Here is a 17,238-nt window from a genome sequence, read left to right as displayed (position 1 = left end):
AAAATGGTTTAATAAATTCAGATTATATCTGAATTTTAGTTTGTTCATTAGGTATACATGTGAATCTATGGATATATTAATTTTAAACAGGCTGAAGTAGGAAAATTAATTATGCAGGCTTGTCTTATTTATGTGATTGTGGGGTATAAAAACTGATAAATCCAAAACAAAATGACTTCCTCTGAGAACAATGGTTTACACATTTTATTAACTTCTTTTGTTACTCCAAAACCAAAACATATCCTTAGTTCGAATGGAAAAAGCTAAGAAGCTACATCTAACTGACTCATAACACTCTGGAAAGAAGTGAAGAGTCGACATATTTCTTGACTCATTTATAAAGCTTAGTTTTAAATAAGTTTTGTCTAAGTATGCTTTGATATCAAATGTTATGGTCATATATCAACTTAACCTACGGATTTCACTTGAGCCTATAAGCTGCCTGTAGGACTTAAAATTAGGTGGAAGAAAGAGGCAAGGTAAAACACAGGTTTACATGTTATTACATACAATAATTATCTGGAAATTTTTATTGCCTGTTGGTAAATAGTGCTTTTGATTCCAAGCCATCATGTTTAAGTATTCTTGAGAATTAGCAGTTTTTTAAAGTTTGCTCTAGGGTATGATAATTTGAATCAAGAACTGAAAACCATAAATTGGTATAGACCACTCTATCAAACCCTCAAAAAGTTCTACTTTCAATGAATTCCCATGTATAGATCATGATTGTGAAATATTCACTAGATCTAGTAAAGTCTTTTATTGACAAATTAGAAAAGATACTTCGCATTTTGCAAATTAATCCCTGCTACTGTTGTCAGAATTCTCTTCTAAGCAAAAAGATACACAAAATATTAACAATGATTAAACTGTCTCATCAGTATAAGTTTATTTTATTTTAATTTAAAGGATTAATGAGGGCTTTCTAATCCTGGTCATGCCAGAGTTGCTGTTAGTTAATTTTGCTCTTACCCTAAAAAGGTATAAAATCAGAACTACATAGGTCTTAATCTTAGAAAAGTAACCATTTTATGTTAATTGTGGTAAAGCAATCCTAAAAGAAGAGCTCTAAAATCATCTCAACTTTAACCCTGGGTGTGTTCTTAGAAGGAGCAGAAGAAAATTGGTTATATTGCCGAATAAATGAGAAAGAGATTAGAAACCAAGGCGGAAAAGGAGACAAATTTCAGGAGACATGATACAGAAGGCTATAAAATGAGACTCACATTGTGACCAAGAGTGTTAAGCCACTGTCTGAGACTCTGGCATCCCATATAGGAGCCAATTCATGTCCTGGCTTCTCCACTTTCTATCTAGCTCCCTGCTAATGGCTTAGGAAAAGCAGTGGAAGATGGCCTAAGTTCTTGGGCCCCTGCACCCACATAGGAGACCTCGATGAAACTCCTAGTTCTTGGCTTCAGCCTGTCCCAGCCCTGTCTGTTCTCTCTCTCTCTGGCTCTCCTCTCTTATTAACTCTGACTTTCAAATAAATAGATAAATCTTAAAAAATGTATAAGCTACACATGAGGAGCACCCAGTATCTCTATAAATATTCCCAAGGTTCAATTCAAGGTAAACCACCAGGGCACCAAAAAGGACACAGATGCTGGAGAATGAGAGTCAAATGAAGGTGTTAGAGGCCTCACAGTGCTAAAAATATCTTGATATATGGACAAATTGGAATGGAGATAACTTAGGAAACGTCCAGGATAGATAAATGAAACAGTGAAGGGCAGTAGGAAAAAATATAAAAGAAATAGTAATGACCTTAATAGTTTTAAAATCAATTTTCAACAGGATCACAGCATGTAGTAAGGATTACAGGAACAAATATGAGGAATTTTCAGAAGCCAACATAATTCAAATTCTCAGTGACAAGTATCCACACTACTCAGGAAACAATAAAAATCATTAGAGGTGGAGCCAGTGTTTTGGTGTAGCAAATAAAGCCACTGCCTGTGAAGCCAGCATCCCAAATAGGCTCCATTTTGTCCTTGATGCTCCATGCTGATCTAATTCCCTGCTCATGACCTGGAAAAAACAGCAGAGGGTGCCCCAAGAATGTGAGCCCCTGCCACCCAAGTGGGAGACCCGGATGAGGTTTCTGACTCCCGGTTTCTGCCTGGGCCAACCCAAGGAGTTGCAGGCATTTGAGGAGTAAATCAATAGATAGAAGATTGTTCTCTGTCTGTCTCTCCTTCTCTCTGTAACTCTTCCTGTAAAATGAAATAAATAATTCTTTAAAAGAGGGAAGCATTTTGATGTCTTTCAGAAGGAAAAGTTATATTTCATGATCAATAACAAGAAAGGAACTGACTTCTCCTTAGAAACTTCTTCAGCATGAGACACAGGAATGTCATCTTTAAAATGAGGAAATAAAATACAACCATTAAAAATTCTATATCCAGCAAATATATCCTTTAAAAATTAAGGTAGAATAAAAATAGCCTCAGAAAAATAAAACATTTGTATTTGCTTTAACTCCAGCATAGCAAATACCATATCTCAAGTGGAAAAAATAAATCTAAGGATTTATTGGGAAAAAATATTAGAAGTGATAAATGTATGGTTAAGTATAAAATTGTGCTTATTACTGAATATATTAAATAAAATATATTTTATATATAAAATCAAAATATGTAACAGCAACAGACACAATGTAAGTACAGCAAATGAGGTTAATTCATTATTACGATTTTTACATTGTTGTATGTACCTTAAAATGGTAATTTTTTGTATTCAATAACAAAAAATTGTATGGTTGTCTTCACTATGTTAAAGCAACATTTTCAATTTCTATGATAACCAGTTAGAAGTCATAATAGAAGGTATAACAAAAAACTAGTAGAGGAAAGTTAAATAATAAAATTATTCAGTACAAAATATACCAAAAAAGGAAGAGTAAAGTAGCAAACTATAAATGAGAAATAAAAGAATATGATAGTTTTGAAACCAACTTTAACATCAATTATATTAAAAGAAAAATATAAATATTCCAGTGAAAACTCAAAGATTCTTAAGTTTAAAATGATATATTATTTTTAACCACACACACACAATAAGCATAATGAATTATATATGTATCTATAACACGCCAGAAGTCAAGTCCTACTGAAGGGTGAGTACTGTATGAAGTTTGTAAGAGGCTTCGTATAGTATACAGTGTAGGATTATGTCCTACACAAAGCACAAATACAACTCAGATGACATTGCCACCATCACTTTCATTTCTGTTATTTCTGCCCCAGAAGCCAGGAGACATGGTCCAGGGTGCAGAATGAAGAAGATTAGCAAATGAAATTTGATTTTCCTACTTTGGTTTCCTCTGTAACCATATTAAAAGACTATTCTCAGGGCCGGCTCTGTGGCATAGCGGGTAAAGCTGCTGCCTGCGGTGCCGGCATCCCATATGGGCACCGGTTTGAGTCCGGCTGCTCCACATCAGATCCAGCTCTCTGCTTTGCCCTAAGAAAACAATAGAAGATGGCTTAAGTCCTTGGGCCCCTGCACCCTGGTGGGAGACCAAGAAGAAGCTCCTGGTTCCTGGCTTTGGATTGGCACAGTACTCGCCCTTGCAGCCATTTGAGGAGTGAACCAGAGGATGGAAGACCTCTCTCTCTCTCTCTCTCTCTCACTCTCTCTCTCCGCCTATGCCTAACTCTGCCTTTCAAATCTTAAAAAAAAAAAAAAAAAAGACAATCCTCTGCATGCGGCATGAAAATTTCCCAATAATCATGACTTCACCACATTTTCATAATAGATAGCATATGCCATGAACAAGTTTTGTCAGTGTTACCTAACAGGGTTAATCTGGAATCCCGGAGTTTTTAAACAATCAAACAAACAAACGGCATTCAGTTACCTGAGATTTTAGTTGTGAATGAACTGATGTAATACTAAGCACAAATCTTGACCCAGGAGTCAACCTAGAGACATATCCAGTGTGATCAAGGATGACAGAAATGCTTGAGTGGAACTGAAAGAATTTTTGATGCCCTGTCCCTATAGGTATACTTCTGTCTACATGCAAAAATTCCAAATTTGATACTAGTCACTGAAAAATCTAGTTCTTTGTAAAAATATCATTACTTCATTCAGTCTTCAGAAAGACTCTCGGACAAAAGCATTCTTTCCTCTCCTGCTGTGAAACATTAAGAAACTTGCCCAAATCCACATAATTCACAGGTAGCAAAATTTGGAATAATGCAAATTACAATTTACCTTTCCCCTGGAAGACTATCAAAGGTAAATCAGGCATTTGTGACTAGAAGTTGTAATCTGATGTTTGCCCAGAGAGCATGCTGGAAATAAAAGAATCAAGGTAAACCAGACGGGTGTCCAGTCACACATCTGCCCTCCGAGTTGTGCATCTGGGGCATTCATTTGACCATCTCTGATCCTGCATTTTCTTATCTGTAGTTGAGAAAATTTAAGCATGTCTTTGTACATTACTGTGGATATCCAAAGAGGTAAATTTCAAGCCATGCCCCTTTTGTTGTCAGAAAATAACACCAGGTGTTTGGTTAGTGGTGAAGTCACCATTTGAAATCCTGAATCATGTATCTGCATATCTGGATCCAGTATTGGCTGCTCCACCTCTGATCCAGCCTCTTATTAATGTATATCCCATGAGAACATAGATCATGTCTCACATACTTTGGGTCCTTGCCACGCACTTAGGAGAATCAGCTGGAATTCCAGGTTCTTAGTTTTGGATGGCCCGGTCCTGGCTGTTGCAAGCATATAGGGGTGAACCAGAAGATGGACGATCTCTCTCGGTCTTTCAAATAACATGAACAATTTAAAAAAGTAATAAATTAAAAAAAAAAAAAACACAATTGCACTTATGAAACCAGAAACATGAATATAATCTAATTCTGTTTTTTTTCACTTTTTACTTTAGGATCTGGAATAATGGACCAGCACTGTGGCATAACAGGTTAAACTGCCACGTGAAATGCTAGCATTCTGTTTGGGTGCTGGTTTGAGTCAAGGTTGCTCTACTTCTGACTCAGCTCCTTGCTATGGGCCTGGGAACGCAAAAAGGACGACCCAATTACTTAGGCCCCTGCATCTTCATTGGTAGACCCAGGTGAAGCTGCTGGCTTTTGCCTGGCCCAACCCTTACTGTTGCGTATATTTGGGGCATGGGCCACTGCATAGAAGATTTTTCGGTCTCTGCTGCTGCCTTCCGTCTCTCTGTGTAACTCTGCTGTTTAAATAAATAAATATATTTAAAAATAATCTGAAATAAATATGAAGTTACTCAGGTATTAATAATTATACAAATAACAATCTGTGAAAAATGGGTTGACTGATACTATATTTCCTTTAAAACAGCATGTAAAAGTCAGTACTGGAGCTTTGCCTGTTAAATTATTTTGCCATAGAGATGAGATTAGCTATATTTTAAAAGATTGAGATGACTTAAGACAGCTTTTCCTTTAAGAAAGACAAAAGAAATATATTTTAATCAATTGACTAATTTAAAATCAGAGTACTCTATGAGCTCTAATATATGCCAGCATTGAATGTACATGATGGTATTGTCAGAATGTGCACACAAGAAGAGAGTCCCAGGCTCGGGTGTTATGTGGACCAGGTCTGAGATCCTCCAGCACACTCATTTCAACATGAGTTCTTTGCTAACATGCTAACTAGATGAACACTAGATAAAAGTCTGTCCCGTGAGCTGGTTTGAAAGAAAACTTCTCAAGGTCACCTGCACTTTACAGAGTATAAATTATTCGTTTAGTGTCTTAGAAATCTGAGGCTTTCTACTCTGAAATGGTAGTGCTTCTAGGGAAATACTATATGCATTGAAGCATTCTTTATAGTTTTACCTATTCATGGACAGAATGTTATTATCTTTCAATCTTTTTTTTGGTTGTGCACCTAAGATTATTTGTCTATCAATCTATTTATCTATCTACCCATCTACCATCATTTATTTATCACTTAGGTTACATAATATAATGTATAATTTAATGTTTTATATTACATTGAAAAAATACAACATATTGTAAAGATACTATATAATTTTTTAAATTCCAAAAGAAAAATAAAGGACTAATAACATAAATTAGATTTCATCTTTAAAATACATGGGATAGAAACAGCACGAAACATCAGCTAAAAGATTTGCAACACATTTGTCTCCGAGGAATGAGTGGCTCCTTATGAATGATCTATCACCAATTGCTATTAATTAATGAAAGCATCAGGCACAGAGAGATAAGAATCAACTTACTTACTGGGAAACTAATTTTTCTTCTTTTCTTTTTCTACCATTTTCTTTGTTTGCAATAGCAGGAATTTCTTTTGAAGCTTTGAAAATATTGTTTATCACAAAGACCTTCATTTAAAAATCGATGTTTTTAGAATTTCAACTGTCAGTATCAAGCTTTTCAATATAAAATTATGTCAATATATAAATATTATATATGAATAAATACAAATAATATTTGATAAATGAATATATAAGTATATAGAGTTACATTTGAAAGAACAAAATCCTTTTTTGTTGTTGTTGTTATTGTAATCCATTGATGAACTGAAACTTGTGCTTAGAACATGGATCAGTCTGAAGACCAAATACAAATATAGAATTTTAGTTCTTTTGATAAACTGTGGGGAGCAACTCAGACTAGACTATGTTACTGGAATTAAGACTTATTTTATGCATCTGCTCTCCCACAATATGGCGCTGGGAGAGGAGGAAACAGCTTCTACACAGCTGCCTCCAGTTCAACCAATAAACAGCAGGACCTGCTCCTGATTGGAGGAGAGCAGAGTACTCGGCGTGTGGGTAGCAGAGTTGGGATTGGTGGAAGAGGACTATAAAGGAGGAGAGAGACAACATGCACCAGGAACATCTATCTGAAGGAACACCTGTGCAGCCCCCGAGAGAGCCGGCCGGAGGTGTGCCGCTCCCCCGCGGAAGTGGGGAAAGTGGCAGGGGGAACCGCCCTTCCACGGAGGTGGAAGGGACGGTAGCCAACCCGGGAAGAACCAGCAGCAAACCCGGGGAGGGCCGAGCAGACAAAAGAACAGCGCAGGGTCCTGTGTCGTTCCTCCATGAAGAGGGGGAGCGACATAATGGTGCCGTGACTCGGATATGAAGCCTAGGCAAGGTTTAGTGTCGTTCCTCCACGAAGAGGGGGAGCGACAATAAACAAGTTAAAAGATCTAAAAAGAAACTATCAGAAAAGGAGAAGATAGCAGCTAAATTTCAGAATCTTGGGAGCACCTGAGAAATGTGTTTATCAAGAAAACTGGATGCTAGATTTCCTTTTCAAAAACCTGATAACCAGGAAATTATCTTACTGTCCAATACATTTTGGGGGTGAGAGATGTTCAACATGACTGGAAAATAAAATAGAATATTATCATTATTTTAGAAACCTAAGTGTGCACAGTCTGTAATCAGAGTGTTCTTTTCTATGAAAGCAAGTTTCAGAGTTATACATGTTATGTGGCAACTTCATGCTAAGTCTCATCTAGCAAAGTCTGATCCGGCAATGAAGGGACTTGGCTTCAGTATTCTTATTTCGACTGTGCTTGTGGTTACCTATAACCTAAAAATGATCCATGCAGTTTGAGAACAGCTAACATCACTGATTAGTGTGACTCTGATATTAAAATTCAGTTATTCATTTATTTCAACTAGTATAAAATGCTGAAATATATTTCATCAAATGTATGAATTTAATATATAAAAAGTGACATTTTAATAAAAATTTGAGAATATAGAAGTCACTGAAATGAAAACTAAAATAGTAGTAAATCCTTTGACAGGGAAACTTAACTAAATTAAAAATGATGCATCTCAATTCTCAAATTGGAAAAATATTTAGTGAGTAAAATCCACATGGAGATATTAATTATAGCCTATGAAGAATATAATCTTAAATATCTATTCTTTTTTTGACAGGCAGAGTGGACAGTGAGAGAGAGAGACAGAGAGAAATGCCTTCCATTTGCCGTTGGTTCACCCTCCAATGGCCGTCACGGCGGGCGCACTGCAGCCAACACACCGTGCTGATATGATGGCAGGAGCCAGGTACTTATCCTGGTCTCCCATGAGGTGCATGGCCCAAGTACTTGGGCCATCCTCCACTGCACTCCCGGGCCACAGCAGAGAGCTGGCCTGGAAGAGGGTCAACCGGGACAGAATCCGGCGCCCCAACCGGGACTAGAACCCGGTATGCCGGCGCCACAAGGCGGAGGTTTAGCCTAGTGAGCCGTGGCGCTGGCCATAATCTTAAATATCTATTAATAATATTTCCCAATAAAGATGTCTTATTCATAAATCTGTTTTCCATAAAATTTTTAAAATATGCCATTAAAATATTCATAGCAGAAAATTGAAACCCTGAAATGAGATTTCTACAAAAACATAATATAATTGAATATTCAGCAACCAAGAGAATAATCTATAAGTTGATATAGGGAAATTTCTACATAATTTGTTAAGTAGAAAGCAAAATGAAGAGAATATAATGAAATATTTAAGGTTTTTCTTGTTTCTTCACAACTAAAACATTGAGGAGGGGAAGGTGCTAGGCACAGCAGTTAAGATGCATCCTATATCAGAGTGAGTTTAAAACACAGCTCTGGCTCCTGATTCTAGCTTCCTGAAAATAAGGACCCTGGGAAGCAATGGTGATTGTTCAAGTATTTGGGTCCCTAATATTCAACCCAGTTGGGTCCCTAATATCTACCCCAGAGACCTGCATTGAGTTCCTTGACTCATGGCTTTTGCCTGGTCCAGAAGCAGCTGTTGCGGACATTTGGGGAGTGAAACAGCAGATGGGAGGCCTTTTTCTTATCTGTCTGTTTGACCCTGGCTCTGTCAAGTAAAAATAAATGCTAAAAATATATATTAACAACATAAATATTGATATATGATAGATAGATAGATAGATAGATAGATTAGGTTTTTTAACATGACAATACAGGTTACAGAAAATTATGACAGGTGGCAAATATCAGTGCCTGTACTGGAAAAAAAGTGATAAATAAGAAGGGCAGGATAAGTAAGAGCAAGGTGGACCAAGTACTGTTCAACTTAAAAAAGGAAAAAAATGCACATTTTTACATTTGTAGAGTATCCATGATGAAAAGCCATATAAACTATTATTTCATATATTATATTATATTATATTATATGTAATAAATATGTAATCCGGTCAAGGAGGTTGACCACCTGCCCCACAACTCCAGAATGGGCTCTCCTTACCTACCCCAGTTAAACCCAATTCCAGGTCACAGTGGTTGTCCTGGTAAGACCTCATTCATAAACAAACAACATGCATATATTATATATTATCTCATATATTTGAAATTATAATTATGCATGACTTTAGTTACTTCATAAAATTATGGTACTAGCAATAGCCTTTTCTTCATTTTTAAGTGACTGCTTTTTTATGATTTAATTTTCTAATATTCAATGTGTAAGATCATAATAAAGCTATTTTAAATTTAAGGGAAAACAGATGAGTGTCAAGTTTCCATCATGTCTGAAACTTATATTAAGCAAAAAATGAATTATTTATTCATGAATTGCTCTGTGATTTGCAAGGTACTTACAAATTTAAAAGATGAATAAAACTCAAAGAGATTTAAAAAGTATTTTCTTTAGGTGTCAGTGTCATTTTGGTGGTAGCATATTATTTTTAGATACTTATCAAACTAGTATGATGTGGAAAACATTTGTAATTATTTCCAGAACAATACCCATGAACCAGAAAAACATTTTAAAATATGTTTAATATAAGTTATTCAAAAATATTGAAAATTTGGCATTGCATGAATAAATAATTCTTGGAAAATTATAAATTAACTTGCTCTTCTAATCTAATTACTTACCATATTTTACTGTGTTCTACATAACATTTAAAAATATTTTTAATAAAGATACACATTTTAGGTATCTACTGGAAAGAAACTTCAAGCATGAGAAATCTATTGAGGGGTCTCCCGGTATTGAACTTACTATTGACTATCAGTGCCCTCATTGTATTACACACTGCTACTGAAGTGGCAGTCAAAGGAGATTTTATACCGCAGTGGTTAAGAGAAAGAACACTGAGCTTAAACTAAAATCTTTTCTACTTCTGGTTGTATCAATTGCCTGAGTGGATTTTGATAAATAATCTCACTGCATGTTTTTCACTTTGTATCAAGGAAAACCAAAATCTCCCTTGCAGAGTTATTTTAAGGAATAACATTTATTTTTAAACTTGGAATTATTAATGCAAGTATTATGTAACCAAAGCCAGTGTTACTATTATAATTGATGGTATTATTGGTAGTAGTTGTGGTGGAATAGCAACAGTAGGAATAGTAATAGTACTGATCACAATAGCATTCAGAAGATAAGCAGATGCTACTACAATCTATCCAAGTTTTGCACGGTTTATGCACATGCAAGGCAGACTTCAAAGATTCTGTCAACTTATTACATTTTCATCTTCAGGATAAGGCTTGGATATGCTTGCAATGGGGCTTGCTACTATGAAGTAAAACGTGTAACTGAGAACCATAACTGATTCTGAAATTATTTTTCTGCTTCATTATTTGACAGATGGGGCACTCCATACACCAAGATTTCAAAGATCTTAGAGACTGCTCAATATTTCATTTCCATATACCACAAACTAAAATAATATAAATCCCCTTTACTTTTTCTCACCTTTCTCTAAGAAAGTACTGTTCATGGGTCAGTGTTATGGCTCAGTGGGTTCAAAGCCATCACCTAGGATACCAGCTGCCCAAATTGGAGTACTAGTTTGAATCCTCACTGTTGTGCTTCCAATCCAGCTCCCTATTAATGTACCTGGGAAACCGGAGGAAGATGGTTGGAGTGCTTAGGCCCCTGCTACCATATATGAAGTATACATGGAGTTCCAGACCCTTGGCTTCAGCCTGAACCAATCCAGGCTCTTGCAGTTATTTAGGAAGTGAACCAGAAGGTGAAAGATCTCTCTCTCTTTCTTCTGTGTCTCCCTCTTTCTGTTGCACTGCCTTGAAAATAAATTAATATGTAAATACATATTTTAAACAAAGAAAGTGTTATTCACTACAGGCATTGTATGTGTAGTCATGAAGGAGTAGAACAAGAGACCATGCAAGGGAGGTGGTTCAATATAAAAGGAACATTGAGATAAATCTAAATAGAAAAATTAGATCTCAGTTTGGTGTCAACCCCTGAAAACAGTATAAGTGTTGAAGGATCTAAAAGAAAGAAGTGCTGGCATCAGATTGCAGACAGAGCAATGTAAATGTAGAAATCAGAATAGCAAGATCAGGATTTCAAAAAAAAAAAAATACCTTGGGGTTCATGCTGGTTTTGTCTATTAGGAGTCTACATACTAAACTATAGATTACAAAAAAAGAGTAGTGGGGTAGTAAAGCCACAATATGACTGTGAAACAAAGGGTATGTACAAAAACAAATATTATAAGTTGAAAATCTGTAAATGATTTCAGTTCCTTGTGTTTGTATATCTCAAAAAAGAAACACTTGAGCTAGGTACAAAGATGATACTCTAGAAAAGCATCATCACCATAGAAAAGGGCAACAGATCTTTACAAGTGGCTTATATAAAACCACATGCATGAAAGGAACATGCACTCCTATGATTTAGTACATCACAGAAATCTATGTGGCAATCATAAAAGATATGTGGAGATGCAGTAGTCTTTTAGACTGATCCAGTATCCTTCTACTGAATCAGTTACTTTTTGATCCACCTTGACATTATAAATGAAGAAAATCCATCAAAATTCAGAAGATATTAAGATTTTCTTCTTCTTCTTAGTGGGAAATACGATGTGCTACAGCCAAAGCAGGAAAACAAATGATCATTTAAACTGAGAAAATCAAGGACAGACGTGGGTCAGTGTGGATCAGGTAAGTGGTTGCTGAGCTTCTTAAGAATGATTCCAGTAGTGGCTATAAACAAACAAAAAATTAAAAATTGTGTTTAAAAGATACTGCATGAATTGGCTTAAATTAATAAAAATTAGTAATGATGTGATGATTAAATGATTGCATCAAGGAGGATCATGAATGATGATAGAAAACTTGGAGAAAGAAGAAAAGAAACATGATACAACAGTGACAAGATAGGGAATTATCTATCCAAATACAGGCACTGTTGTATGATCTGAGGGAGAAAATACATCTTTCATGTGAAAAATGAGAAAAGGGGAACATCTCGGACAAAATCCAGTCTTGGATTAGAACAGAATGATCAAAGAACAAAGTATGGTCCAAGAAATATCTAACACTAACAAGAATGTTGTGATGTCAGTTACCAGTGGACATAACTGAGTTTACTATATTCTAATCAGTTGTTCTTAAGACTTATTTATTTATTTGAAAGGCAGAGTTACACAGAGAGAGAAGGAGAGACAGACAGAGGCAGAGACAGAGAGAGAGAGATAGAGAGAGAGAGAGAGGTCTTCCATCCGTTGTTTCACTCCCTGATTGGCTGCAATGGCCAGAGCTGCACCAATCCAAAGCCAGGAGCTGCTTCTGAGTCTCCCACAGGAGTGCAGGGACCCAAGGACTTGGGCCATTTTCTACTGCTTTCTCAGGCCATAGCAGAGAGCTGGATTGGAAGTGAAGCAGCTAGAACTCAAATCGGTGGTCATAAGGGATGCTGGCACTGCAGGCGGCGGCTTTACCCGCTGTGCCACAGTTTCGGCCTTCTAATCAGTTTTAAGGAAACTACAAGTCATGTAAATTTTTGTATGTTTATTTATTTTATTTTTTGTATAGAAAGCTTTTATTTAATAAATATAAATTTAATAAGTACAGCTTTTGGATCATAGTGGTTCTTCCCCTCATACCTGCTCTTGAACCCCTAAACCATTCCACCTCATACTCCCTCTCCCATCTCATTCTTCATTAAAATTCATTTTAATTATATTTATACACAGAATATCAACTCTAAGTAATGATTTCAACAGTTTGCATCCACACAGACACACAAAGTATAAAGTACTGTTTGAAACTAGTTTTACCATTAATTCTCATAGTACCACACATTAAGGACAGAGATCCTACATAGGGAACAAGTGCACGGTGACTCCTGTTGTTGATTTAACAATTGACACTCTTATTTATGATGTCAATGATCACCTGAGGCTATTGTCATGAGCTACCTAGGCTGTGGAAGCCTCTTGAGTCCACAAACTCCGACATTATTTAGACAAGGCCATGGTCAAAGTGGAAGTTCTCTCTTCCCTTCAGAGAAAGCTACCTCCTTCTTTGGAGGCCCCTTCTTTCCACCAGGATCTCATTCACAGAGATCTTTCATGTAGGTCATATTTTTTGCCACAGTGTCTTTGGTATCCATGCCTGAAATGCTCTCAAAACCTTTTTAGCCAGATCTGAATGCTTTAAGGGCTGATTCTGAGATCAGAGTGCTGTTTAGGGCAATTGTCATTCTATGAGTCTGTTGTGTGTCCTTTTTCCCATGTTGGATCATTCTCTTCTTTTTAATTCTATCAATTATTATTGGCAGACACTTTGCAAGTCATGTAATATTAAGAATCATAGTTATTATAGATGATTAGAGAACCTTAAACTCCTGTGAGGGCCTGATGTAAGAAGAGATATGAAAAATGATAAAATTAAAACATCATTTCTTAAGGAATAGTTGGAATTTATAACTTTTATTAAATACCTGAATACAGTTTAATTCTTAAGATGTTGGAATAAACCCTTAGTGTTGAGGTCTGAATAAATATATTTATAATAGTTGCATTCAAATGGAATTGTACAAATAATTTTGGTTTCAATTGTGAACTGAACAAGTCTTAGATTCCAAGGTGAGTACTTTCATGCATTGCATAGGGGGCTTCTGTCTCAAGCTTCTCCCACTACAATTCTTTTTTGGGCCTATATTAATGCTGCAGGACCAACTGCATGCTTAAAAAAATTCACTACAGTATGACATTTATTTTATTGATTAACTTATTCTTTATATTTTCTATATCAATTACAAGATAAAATAGCAATGTCTGATTTTTACGTATTTCATTCTCAATAAATTTCAAAACAATTATTATATAAGAATATTATTTATAGTAATAATATGAAAAATTAGAATTTTCTGATTTCAGTGATACATCAATTGTTTTGAACAATATTAAATAGATGGAGTACTCAAATATACAGGTGCATTTTATTCAACGAAGTAAAGAACAATTAGGGGCAGGCATTGTGAGGCAGCTGGTTAAGCCACCTCTTTCAATGTCAGCATCCTATATGAGATCTGGTTTGAACTCTGGATGCTCCACTTCTCATCCAACTCATTGTTAATGCTCCTAGGAAACTAGCAGAAAATGGCTCAAGTATTTGCCATCCATGTAAGAGACCTGAATGGAGTTCAGGTTCCTGGCTTCAGTGTGGCCCAGCCCAGACTGTTGTAACCACTTAGAAAGTGAACCAATAGATGGACGATATCTCCTTCTCTCTTTATGTCTCTCTCTCTCTCTTTCTCCTCTCTCTCTCTTTCTTTCTGTAAATCTTCCCTTTGAATCAATAAACAAGTCTTTAAAAAAGGAAGAAAGAAGAAAAAATTACAATGTTTTTGCACCAAAATAATACCTTTGACATAACAAAGAATTTTTAAAAGTTTATTCAAACAGTCTTAAAAGTAATACTTCAGGGGCTGACGCTGTGGCGTAGCTGGTAAAGCTGCCACCTGCAGTGCCAGCATACTATATGGGCACTGGTTCAATACCTGGCTGCTCCACTTCCAATCCAGCTCTCTGCTATGTAATAGAAAAGCAGTGGAGCATGGCCCTCGGCTTCTGTCTCTCTGTATCTCTGCCTTTCAAATAAATAAATAAATAAATCTTTTAAAAAATAAAAAGGTAATATTTAAATAATAGTTTATACATACTTCTAATGAATTTTATAACTAAATACTTAAGAAGTGAAAATGTATCCCAGTACCATAAACAATGATGATGATCCATATTTTTGTGCAAACCTACTTGCTAAGTGTCCATCTTTTTTTTTATATGACAGGTGAGTTACAGACAGTGAGAGAGAAAAAGACAGAGAGAAAGGTCTTCCCTCTGTTGGTTCACTCCCCAAATGGCCGGTGCTGTGCGGATCCAAAGCCAGGAGTCAGGTGCTTCTTCCTGGTTTCCCATGCAGGTGCAGGGGCCAAGCACTTGAGTCATCCTCCACTGCCCTCCTGGGCCACAGCGGAGAGCTGGACTGGACAAGGAGCAACTAGGACTAGAACCCGGTGCCCATATGGGATGCTGGCACCGCAGGCAGAGGATTAACCAAGTAAGCCACGGCGCCAGCCCCTAAGTATCCATCTTACTTACTTTAAATAAAAAACAAAACAAAACAAAACAAAACTATTTTTAAAGATTTATTTGACAGGCAGAGTGAAAAAGAGAGAAGGTGAGAGAGGCAGAAAGATAGATCTTCCATTCACTGGCTCATTTCCTACACAGCCACAAATGTCAGGGATGGGCCAGGCTGAAATCAGAAATTCAAAACTCCATCCAGGTCTCCCACATGAATACCAGGAGCCCAAGTACCTGATCTATCCTCCACTGCTTTCTCAAGCACATTAACAAGGAGCTTGATAGGAAAAAGAGCATCAGAGACTTGAACTGGCACTCCAAAATGGGATACTGCTTTCCAATCGGTGGCTTGATTTGCTGTGTCACAATGCCAGCTCCTTAAAGACTAATTTTATGTGATCTAGATTGCTACTTTTATTTGAGATTTCTAAGAATCTACATGTGAGATAAAATATTTTTCAACAATTGCTTATGTCTGCTGTTTTCAAATTGTTCTATCACAAATGAGAGAAAGAGACCCCTGAGTCAGTAATCATTTTTTTACATGGCAACACCAGTGTTTCCCCATTTCCTAGGTTTAGTAAAAATAACTTCAAATTGGGTAATAGAATGCTCTGTTGGAATGTGGATTTCACACAGGACAGTCTTTCCTTTCAGTTGGGTTTCAGTGGGAAGTTAAATATACGCAACATTAGGCATTCAAAGCTTTTATGCATGAATACTTACCTTAAATTCTGATAAAATATTTTCCTTCGTTCCTTTTTCCCACTTTATATATGTTACTTTGTTTGGTGTTAAGAGAAGCTTCTATAATGTATACGTACATTTAAAGGAACACATATACCTCAAAGTAATAAATCCAAAGAGTCTGTGGGTTTTAAATTGGGTGTCTTTGCCTCAAGAAAACAGGTGTGGCCTCCAGGAAGGATTTGCTAAGCTTTCTTAACCACTTGAATCTATGCAGCCCTGGGAATACGCATATTTTTTTCCTCTTTTCTCTCCCTTCAGTTGTAGGTGAACAAAATGAAAATAACGTTTTTTTTTTTCCACACCTCCTACACTTCAAATCTACAATTAGTTTAAAACTATTCCCTCCAGGTTCAATCATTAGGCATTAATAGTATCATTTTTATTTCCTATTGTCATATTTCAACTTTTCATTTTTCCAAATGTGAAGTTTCTCCATGAAGTGTGGATAACAGAGCTGCCTATCTAAGCTTGTGCATTATGAAAATTCATTTTAAAAAAAGGAAAACAAATGTTTGGGAAATGCAACTTTACATAACCTCCCCCCAAAAGTCACTTTTCCTTTGAAGCATCAAATAAGATATTGATATTTGTTGGCAGATAAGCTATTAGCTTACTGTGACTTAACGAGCCGTTATAAAGTGAGCCATATTCCCACCGTGCATTTCTACACAACCATTCCTAGAACTCCTTTTCAGAAGGATTTATCTAGCAATCAATATCTTCCTTATTGTGCCATTTCCAGAAGTACTAAAGAGAGTTCTCCTCTGAAACAGGGTTGACTCTGCTTTCGTTTACCCTTTTTAAGAGCTATACAATGCAGCAGGGACTCTAACAGGTGGATCATGTAGTTTTTGTGATGTGGCTATGATCACATTATTTTTGGACATTTTCAAAGAAAGTGAAAATCTCTTTTACATTATCAAGTAAGAAGCTTAGCACTCTAGAAATTTGAAATTATACTTGAAATCATATTTTTTTCCTGAAAAAATAGCATGCGTGTCATGATGACAATGCTTTAAAAATTTTAAAGTTACTGCTTTTAAAAGATCAGTTTGGATTATAAACTCATAAGAGGCACAGATAAAAATCAGTCATTAATAATGATGAATGTATTTGGATAAACTTGGGATTCTGGCAT

Source organism: Oryctolagus cuniculus, chromosome 14, assembly GCF_051225735.1.
Source record: "Oryctolagus cuniculus isolate XC-2025 breed Fujian yellow rabbit chromosome 14, ASM5122573v1, whole genome shotgun sequence".
In the NCBI taxonomy this organism is placed as follows: Eukaryota; Metazoa; Chordata; class Mammalia; order Lagomorpha; family Leporidae; genus Oryctolagus; species Oryctolagus cuniculus.
The sequence above is the reverse complement of the archived record's forward strand: the minus strand, read 5'-3'. Positions refer to the sequence as shown.